Source organism: Marmota marmota, unplaced genomic scaffold (assembly GCF_001458135.2).
Source record: "Marmota marmota marmota unplaced genomic scaffold, marMar, whole genome shotgun sequence".
Taxonomy (NCBI): domain Eukaryota; kingdom Metazoa; phylum Chordata; class Mammalia; order Rodentia; family Sciuridae; genus Marmota; species Marmota marmota.
The window spans coordinates 21,979-30,850 of NW_026000137.1; the positions used below are offsets into that span (position 1 = coordinate 21,979).

General features: G+C 55.0%; 1 long non-coding RNA gene across 1 annotated transcript; it reads right to left on the bottom strand.

Moving 5' to 3' along the window:
• Nucleotides 1-1,167: 1,167 nt before the first annotated feature.
• LOC125611207 lies at nucleotides 1,168-8,852 on the bottom strand. Its single transcript, XR_007341340.1, has 3 exons — nucleotides 8,409-8,852; nucleotides 7,991-8,322; nucleotides 1,168-3,649 (listed from the first exon to the last, which is right to left on the bottom strand). It is a non-coding gene; the product is annotated as an uncharacterized LOC125611207 (long non-coding RNA).
• Nucleotides 8,853-8,872: the final 20 nt, after the last annotated feature.

An 8,872-nucleotide genomic window follows, 5' to 3' on the forward strand; every position in this document is an offset into this window, starting at 1 on the left:
TCCAGCCGGGCGGGGGGGAGCCTGGGGACCCAGCGCGGGCCCGCGGAGCCGCTGGGAAGGGGCACCGCAGGAAGCCGCAGCCTCATAAATCCGCGTGGGAGGAATTCACTCCTTTTCAATTAATTAAGGGCTGGGGGCCCCCTCGCCCACTTAAGCTGAATTCGCGGTCACCGGCGTGGGGTGCTTGTGGGGACAGCACCATCGAGGTGGCGTCGGGTGTGGCCCCACGTGCAAAGGCGCCCGCCTTGGGTGAGGGCTGCTGCGTGCGCAGAGAAGAGGTCGAGACCCGCAGAGAAGACTGGTCTAAGGCCATCTATTTAAAAAGCCATTTTAAAGTCTTGGCGGGAGGCGGAGGAACAGGCGGTTCCAGGAGAGCCCGCGGTCTGCACTCCAGAACCAGGCCCCCAGCCTGGCAGGCTCCCCGCCCCCGAGGGCAAGGGGTGACCACGCCGACCATCCCCTGTGGCGCACACGAGGCCGGGGGGACCCTCTGCGGGTCTACTTAGCCGGGAGCCATCGGTCCATATTTAAAACCGAAAGATGCCCAAGTGTTGCAGCCGAAGGGACCGCGTGGTGCCCACCAACCTCAGCAAGGAACCGCGAGGCGGCCAGGTGGTGCATTCTGGCCAGATGTTTAAGACAGATGAGGATGAGTCGTTAAAACCCACATTATATAGTCCTGTCGGGTATCAAACTGCATGCGCTGACCCATATATTCTAACTGGAAACCGACTCGAGTCACTTAAAATATTGCAACGTCGATAGGACTAATTAATTGGAAATAAGAAACGAAAGAATACAATTAAACGAGAAGAGAATCATTTTCTAATTTAATAGAGGGACATTTATAAAGATCACAAGCTAAAAGGCATCGAATGATCCTATCGACGTTCTACTAAATCAGCCCGCGGCCTGCGTCGGGAGGACCCGGCGGGCGCCGCATCCCTGCCCGGGATGTGGTGCCCGCGAGGATTTTGCTTCTGCCACAAACGAACTTTTGCATCCGTCCGACTGGAGAGACGCCAGCCTGCCCACAGGACTTGCTCTTCCCCGCCGGTGGCTCAGACCTGGCCGCGCAGACCGCCCTGAGCTGGTGGAGTCCTGCCTCCCGGCCAGCACGGATATATTACAACCAAATCACTAATTGGAAAATGAAGTTGTCAATAAAGCAGCGCCCCGTGTATACAGTATCCTAAATATTAAGGTATTTTATTAGACCCATTTCCTAACAGTAATTTATTGCGATAAAACAGACACTGCAGGTCCCCTTAAATTGTCTTTTCATAATGAATAAATTTAAGCAGGCTAATTAATATATAAACTAGCCCAATTTGTCAAGTTGATTTGTATTTTAGTTAATTGTGAAAGTAATTACCACATGGTCAAATTAACAGCTTTCTGGAAATGACCAAGCCTGAGGTTTTATTTCCTTCCTGGGTGAAGAAAATTCATTTTTCCAAGCTCTTGATGTGATGAATAAAAGTCATAAATCTGGGTGATTGGTGCAGGCAGAGTCTAAATGGCTTCATATTTCATTTTAGGTTTAATAGAAATATTCATGCTCTGTTTTAATGAAATTAAATTGAGGGGGGATGGGGCTGGGAGGCGGCAGTGGCTGGGGGCTTAAAGGGACAGCGCACATTTTCATCCCCCGCCCACAGGCCAGGACGCCCACGTCACCTCCACCGGCCACCGATCAGCTCACTCCCTCCAGCCTTAGCCTGAGCAGGGCGGGCCTTTCCGCCGCCGGGGCAGGGGCGGCTTTGGAGCCTGCCCACCTGCGGCAACCGGAAGGCCACCCGGTGCCCTCTCCCACTCGCTTGCCGAGCCCTACGCAAAGGCTGGGTCTGCCACAGCTGTGAATGTGATCCCGCCCAGTTGTCACTCTCACACCCCGCTGCCAGGTCTGGCCGGTCCTCACCCTGCCCCAGCAGGTCCCGGGTCTCTGTTCCTTCCCATGCCAGCTGTGACGCTTGGGAAAGATGCTGAGCCACCCAAGAAACTGAGGACCCCTAGGCCCCTGCCTCCTGCTCCCGCTGGCCACTGCCCTGACACAATCCGCTAGGCTCGGGTCTCCTGGAAAGTGACCCCGCAACCCTGATGCAGGGCTCGGTGACACTGCCCCAAGAGGTCCCTTCTCCGCCTGCAGGGGAAGGAGGCTAAGGGAGGCGGCTCTCAGGCACCACAACTTGGATGCGCTCACTGTCACCCTGCTGCTATGTGTTTCAGGGTCCCCAGCTGTCAGCCACTCTGGGTGCTCTGGGATGTGGAGTGAAGTCCGCCAGTGTCCCTCGGCCCCAGGGCAGTTCTGGCCAGCCGGGCCCCTTAATGGAGCTGATCTGTGACTTGTTGATTTCCCCTGAGCAAATAAGGCTTTGATGCAGTCCCAGCAAGAGTGGTTAGCTGATGAATTGACGAAAACTAATCAGCTTTATTGGGAAACAGGTTAAGGGCACAGGCGTGTCAATAACTCTCAGCCTGACCCCCTCGTCCATTAGCTGCGGCAGGCTGATTAGAGTGAGAAGACCCTCTCGCAGTTTGCACTGAAATTGCTTTCATAAACTCACCATTATTAGCAGTCGATGCGAGCAGCTAATCTAGAGAAGACATCCAGGCACGTCACATCTATCATCCGGGTTTATGTATCATTATCTCATTTACAGAATGTCTCAGTGTAATATGTGTTTTTGGCAATAGGCTTGGCCCTATGCCTGGGCTGCGTCGCTCTTTTTAGCCGCACAGTGGAGACCTCGGTAAGGGTCCGGTCCTTTCCTCACGGCCAGTCCTGGAAATTCGCGTGGTCGGGAGAATTGGGAGCCACCCTGCACACACAACACACAACACACCCAGGCTCTCAATGCGACCACGCAGTCTCGGGAGCCGACCTCCAAGCCTGAGAGCATGGCTGTTACCCTCTCCTGCAAGTTTTTGGCCCAAAGTCTGGTTCTGTGTGTACACCTCCAACCTGGGAGCCTGGTGTGAGTTCAAGGTTCTGCCCTGGCCCTGAATCTGTGAGGCCCCAGTGGTGTGCTAGCTGCTCTCATCTGCTCCGGGAATAGGGCAGCATCCTCCTTCCTCCGGTCTGCACCAGCAGGGTGCAGAGACTCAGTGACCAGCCACAAGCTCTGAAAAGACCTGCTTTCCTCCCTGGCTCCTGCCAACCAGCCTGACTTTCCCTTCTCTGGGCCCACGGTGCAGTTCTCTTCCTCTGGTGGCAGTGGGGCCCAGATGTGCCAGGACCGGGAGCTGGCCACCTGTTCTGTCCGGTAATTATTTTAATGCAAGGGGCCCAGAGTCACTGGGTTTGAGCCTCCTGCAGCGACAGACGGCTGCGGCTGCGGGGCTATTGAGAGCTGTGGGCCTTTCAATGGAATTTCCCAGATGGGCCAAGGGGAGGCAGGGGCGGGCCACCAGGGCCCTTTAACGAGTTCATTAGCCAAATTATCTTGCCCGTAGCACAGGGCCCTGGAGACTGTGGGGGAGATGGAGGAGGGGTTCTCTTGGTCCCTCTTTCAGTCTTGGGTTTCTGCAGGACCAGTGTGAGGAGTAGGGAGAACTGCCACCCCCTGGGCGTTGGAAGAGAGAAGGCGCGTGTAGTTCAACTGCAAACCGACACTCCCTGGCACACCCGGTCAAGTCTGTCAAGACCCTGTGGAGAAAACATTATCAGAATCATGCAACGAGGAGATTTAATATCATAAGAAATGCAGTTGACCCAGACTCCAGATTGTCTACAACAGAGTGTCCTGCCCTCTGGAGACTTAGTTTGTCCATCTGCAGAGTAGGGGGTGGGGTGGAGGGCAGGATATGTCCTCACGGTGTATGAGAAGCACTGGATGAGCCTACAGGAGAAGGTACCTTGCAAGTGTGCCGCGTGCCGGCTGTTCTGGCAGGCCTTGCGGCAGGCAGAGTCAGTTTAAATCTGGGTCCCCTCCTCACACTGCATGTGACCTTGACCTGTCAGGGCCTCACACTCCTCCTCCTAGGTAATTCCTCTTCCCTTCCCTGCCTGGTGGTGCAGACCAGCTTCCCTTTGCCCTCCAGAGCACACGCCACCCAAACCCAAGCTGTCCTAAGAAAGGTGCAGGCAGGGAAGAGGGGGGAACCCAGCCAGGCCCGTGGGCAAGGACAGCCCTTCTGGGATTTCATGGCTCAGCTTTGAATCACACCTGTGGGAAGAGGTGTGGGCAGGGTCCAAGAGATGAACTTGACCACAGACACCATCTGCCCAACCTGGGACCCCCTCCCCCGGCTCTGGGGCCAGAGCAGAGGAGATCCCAGTCCTCTCCTCTCCCCCCCCCGCCCCTGCAGCCAGCAGCCAGCTTCTGCCATCTCAGCAACTACTAAATAGACCAATTAGCTAAGACTTCCTGCCATTATCTAACGTGGATTTGGACATTAGCGTGCTACTATTTGACCATAATTTCGAGTCAGAATGCACTAAAAAATTCACTCACTGAAGCATTAAAATGTTCCCGGGCAACATCTGTTTTTGTGTATTTGGGCTTCTTCCCTGTGTTTTGCCCCAAACTCACCAGCCTGTAGGCCAGTCTCACAGCCTAGCAGAACTGCCTGTCTGGTGTGACTTTCTCCTCCTCCTGCGGGGGGGGGGTGACAGGTGGATTAGAAAGGTGTGCTAGTGGACTCTTCAGACTTGACAAGAACACTGTGGAGATTTTATGAAGTGGCCTTCAATCACTAAGTCGCGGAAACTGGGCTTTTGTGAGGCACCCAAGCATTGTTCACTGTCTTAAAACCGATGGTTCCGTGCAAGCCTCACCAGCACTGGAGGTCAGATCTAGGTAGTTTAGAGAGGGCTAGTGCAGGGGCATTCTGACATAGCCCCCACCCCCGTGTGCATTTGTTATCTGCCTTGATCCTGACAGTATGGAGTGAGGGGCCACGCAGGAGCCTGCAATGAATGACAAGTGGGAATCCCCTAGCAAGGACACAGCTTTCTCGAGGAGCCTTCCTGGGCTGAGGGAGCTCCCCAGCATGGCTCAGAAGCTGCTGAGCCCCCTCACCTCTCCCGGTTTGTTTCTCCATGTGGCCCTGAGCTTCCAGTCTGTGTAAGAGAAGAAGTTCGGACAGGGCTCAGCCCTGGGCAACCTGCTGGGCCCCCTTCTCTTCATGTTCAGGGAAGCTGGGCATAAAGCAGAGATCTTGGTATCTGGAGACATTTTTGAAAATAGGAGGCCCAGTTGTTTCAGGGTTTCGTGTGTTTATAAGCTGCAGCTTCTCCCGGACTCCTTACCAAGCCCTGTTTGGGCTCAAAGGGCAATATGATGTCCAGGTGTGCAGGGCAAGGCCAAGCAGGAGAGAGCTGGAGGTGGACAAGGCCCACCTGTGGTTTCAGTGTGTGTGTGTGTGTGGGGGGTCTTCTGATTGCTGTATCATAGGCTCCCCTTTCCAGACCCCTTTCAGTGCCAGGCTCTAGGGTCAATGAGGAGGTCAGCAGATCAAAGGATGGCCCCTGGGGGCTCTGCAGGCAGGGTGAGTGAGGGAACTGATAGAGCCCCCTCCCCTGAGCTCGCCTTCCGGTGACCCAGGTGTTCCCTTTGAGCCTGCGTGCCCCCAGGCTGGGATGCTTATCCCCGAGGCGGTTCTGAGCACTGACGTCTGTGGCAGGAACGAGGTTGGGGCACCTCCCTGGGTCCCTACTGGCCCTCCTGCCCCACGGCTCTGAGACTTCTTGTGCCCACTGCCCTGACGTCGGTCACACAGCACCCCAGCCTCATTTCCTGAAGGGAAACCTCTAAAGGTTCAGTGGAGATTGGAGTGTGTTGACCACGTTGCCCTCCAGCCACGCAGTGCCCCTCTTCCCCTAGGCTCACCTCCGGTTGAGGATAGTTGTGCTGGCCGCTTCTCACAGAGGGAAGAAGTTTACAGATGAGGAGTCAAGGGAGGAGACCTTCCTTCTGTCTGTGACGGTGAAGGTTTTCTCCCAAACCCTAACAGCTCCCCAACTTCCGGTGTGATCGCGGTGTGAACGGGAATGGATTGCAGCCTCTTTTCCTTTTATGCATGTATACACTACTGAGAATGTCCAGGCAGGGAGGGGCCGCTATGGGAGCCCCATCAGGGAACCTGGCCTCCCTCGGGAACCTGCTCTAAGGACCAGATTCTGCTACCTGGGGATCCAGGGTTAGGAGCACTGTGTGGAGCAGACTTTTGATCCCTCATTGTGGCCCTTCCCCAGATTCAAGCCCAGCTCCAGTCTTCCCCAAAGCCAGGGTGACTGGGTTAATACAGATACAGGGAACAGGAAGAGACCCAGTGCACATTGTAAACCACACGAAGACCCCAGACTTCCGGAGCGCTCCCATACAATTTACAGAGCACCTCCAATGTGTGTTCACCGATTCTCAAATGGAAACAGAATATATAACCACGTTGAAGCCCTGTGGCCCCACAGAGTCCATCTGGCTACCCCAGCTCTTCCAGATAAAGAAACAATCCATCAAGTCAGGGAGCCTGGATGAACCAAGCTGCAGTCAAATGGGCCCTTGGGATGACCCCTCTGCCCACAGGTGGTAGGGATCAGGTGGGGCTGGACCAGGTGGACCTGCACCCATGGGTCGTCCCAGAAGTGGTTGGACTGGCAAGTGCTCTCCCAGGTCCAGACTGTGTGTGTGTGTGTGTGTGTGTGTGTGTGCTGGGGGGAGGGGTTGAACATGGTTTTTGCAGAAAAGGGTGCAAACAATTCCTCTGGGAGTCATGAGAATTCAGGGTGACTCGGATGAGGAAGTGTGTGGCTTGACCAGTCTACATGGCACCTATCACCAGCTAGAACAACCCTGGCAGTGCCCATTTGAGGTCAGAAAGATGAAAGGAAGTTCTCTGAGATCCATCTTGGGAAATTTCTTCTGCAGACCCTCTCTTCTTCCCTCTTAAAATCCCTCCTCTTGGGACCAACTGATCCGTCCCCAAGTGGGGTGATGAGGTGGGGAAAGGCAGGTCACACTGTGAGCCAAGTCCTGCAGGTGAAGGGGCCAAGACTGCAATCCCCCGGCCCCTGCCCCCAGAGAGAGCAATCCTTATTCTCCAAGGGCGACCGAGGACCCCGAACAGGAGGCTAAGAATCTCAGGCCTCCCCCATGGGAATGAATGGGTGGGAAACAGAACAGATATCCACAGCAGGTGGGCAGCAGGAAGGACCTCCCAGTCCTTCCCAGGCTTGACTATAGGTGAGTCTCCACCTCCTGCAACCTGAACGCTAGAAAATGGAAATGACTGAAGATCCTTCTTTGGGTGCCACAGCCAAAATGAAGGAGATAACTACAGAAAGCACATGGTAGGTATTCAAGACATGTGCTGCTCTTGAGCATGCTCCCCAAACCCTCTCAGGTAGGACTGCACTCCTATCACCCCAAGACTTTGCATCTAAAGACAGGACAAAAACAGTGGAGATGCTTTCTGTTTATCGGTAATTACCTTTGGGAAAGCTATATAGCATTTACCCCAAGCTGCTTCTGCTACCCTCCCAACCTTCCACCCAGTACTGTGTGTCTCAGAGTTACCCTGTTATGATGAAAAAGAAATACAACTCATGCCAACAAAGTTGAGGTATCAATTTCCACCTAAGTAAAAACCTAAGTCTTTTGAAGAGAAATTACATGGTCCTTATATTTACTTTTTTTTTTTTTTAAATCCCTCTTGTGCAATCTGACCTGCTATTTTTAAAGTTTGCCTGGAAAGACTTTTCCCTTGGTCCCCCACCCTTCCCACAGCCCCTTCCTGTGCTTTTACTCCCCTCTCACCTGCCTAGGAAGCCACAGCTTTAGGAACTGACACTCCTCCTTATGCCCTGCCTATTTGGGAAAGATAACGGTCTAATGGAGCTATTGACCCAGCCTGGTGTTGGTGACCTGTTGACTTCCCAACCTGCCTGTTGATTCTTCAGAAGCCCTTAGAAATCTTTTTACTGTAAATATTTGAGGTGTGTGTGTGGGGGGGGTGGGGAATGAAGTCTGGATTCTCACTCCACTACCTTGTTCAGTCACCGGAAGCCCCTTCTCCCCGGTTTTCCGGCTGTTGCCTGCTTCTCCCTCCCTCCAGCTCGTAGGGGCTAGCCAAGTCAGGAGGGGCCGACTTGGGGATGACTCCCGGCCAGGTGCTTTTTAGCTCAGTGGTAGGGGAGTGGTCTCCTTCACGTCCATCAGCATCCCTCCGCAGAGAGGAAGAGCTTTGCTAATGTGGTCCCACTCCATGGCCCCTGGATGATGTTTCCAAGCAGATGTGGGTTCTGCAGTCCAAGGTGCAGACTCTGCGCTCTTCGCCTTGGCTGGGGTAGGGCTCCCAGCGACCATCTGTGGAAGCCAACTGACGCGCATGTTTACACCCCCAACCCCGGACGCCCACACACCTGAAACGCAGGGGACTTCCCAGAGCAGATAAAAAGATTCAACCTGCTCAGGGTGGGACCCGGACACTCCCCGCTGCGCCCGGAGGTCCTGGAGCAGGAAGAAGCTGGGACCACACTGTCGTCCCTGTGCTTGTCGCGGTCATTTAGCAGAGCAGCCAGATTTGGGAGCAGCGTGGGTGTTCAGGGACGCACCCGACTCTGGAGGCAGAAGAGGACAAACTAAGAGGCGCTGCGGAGGCCTCGCGGACTAGCCCTGCTGCCTTCGGAAGGCGCGAGGCCAACACGAGACGAGGTGTCTAGCCGCCGGGCACTCACGGGGACCCAGGGGCCACACACGGGAGGGCAGACAGAAAACAGGGGTTGAGCCTCTGAGTCCTCCAACCCCAGGCGCTGTCCCCGCCCTGCCACCTCGGCTCAACACCCTGGGCTGTTTAGGACCTGGAGGCGCAGGGGCGGGGCGACAGGCGGCTGGACGGTGACAGGTGCGCCCCTCGGCCAATCGCTGGG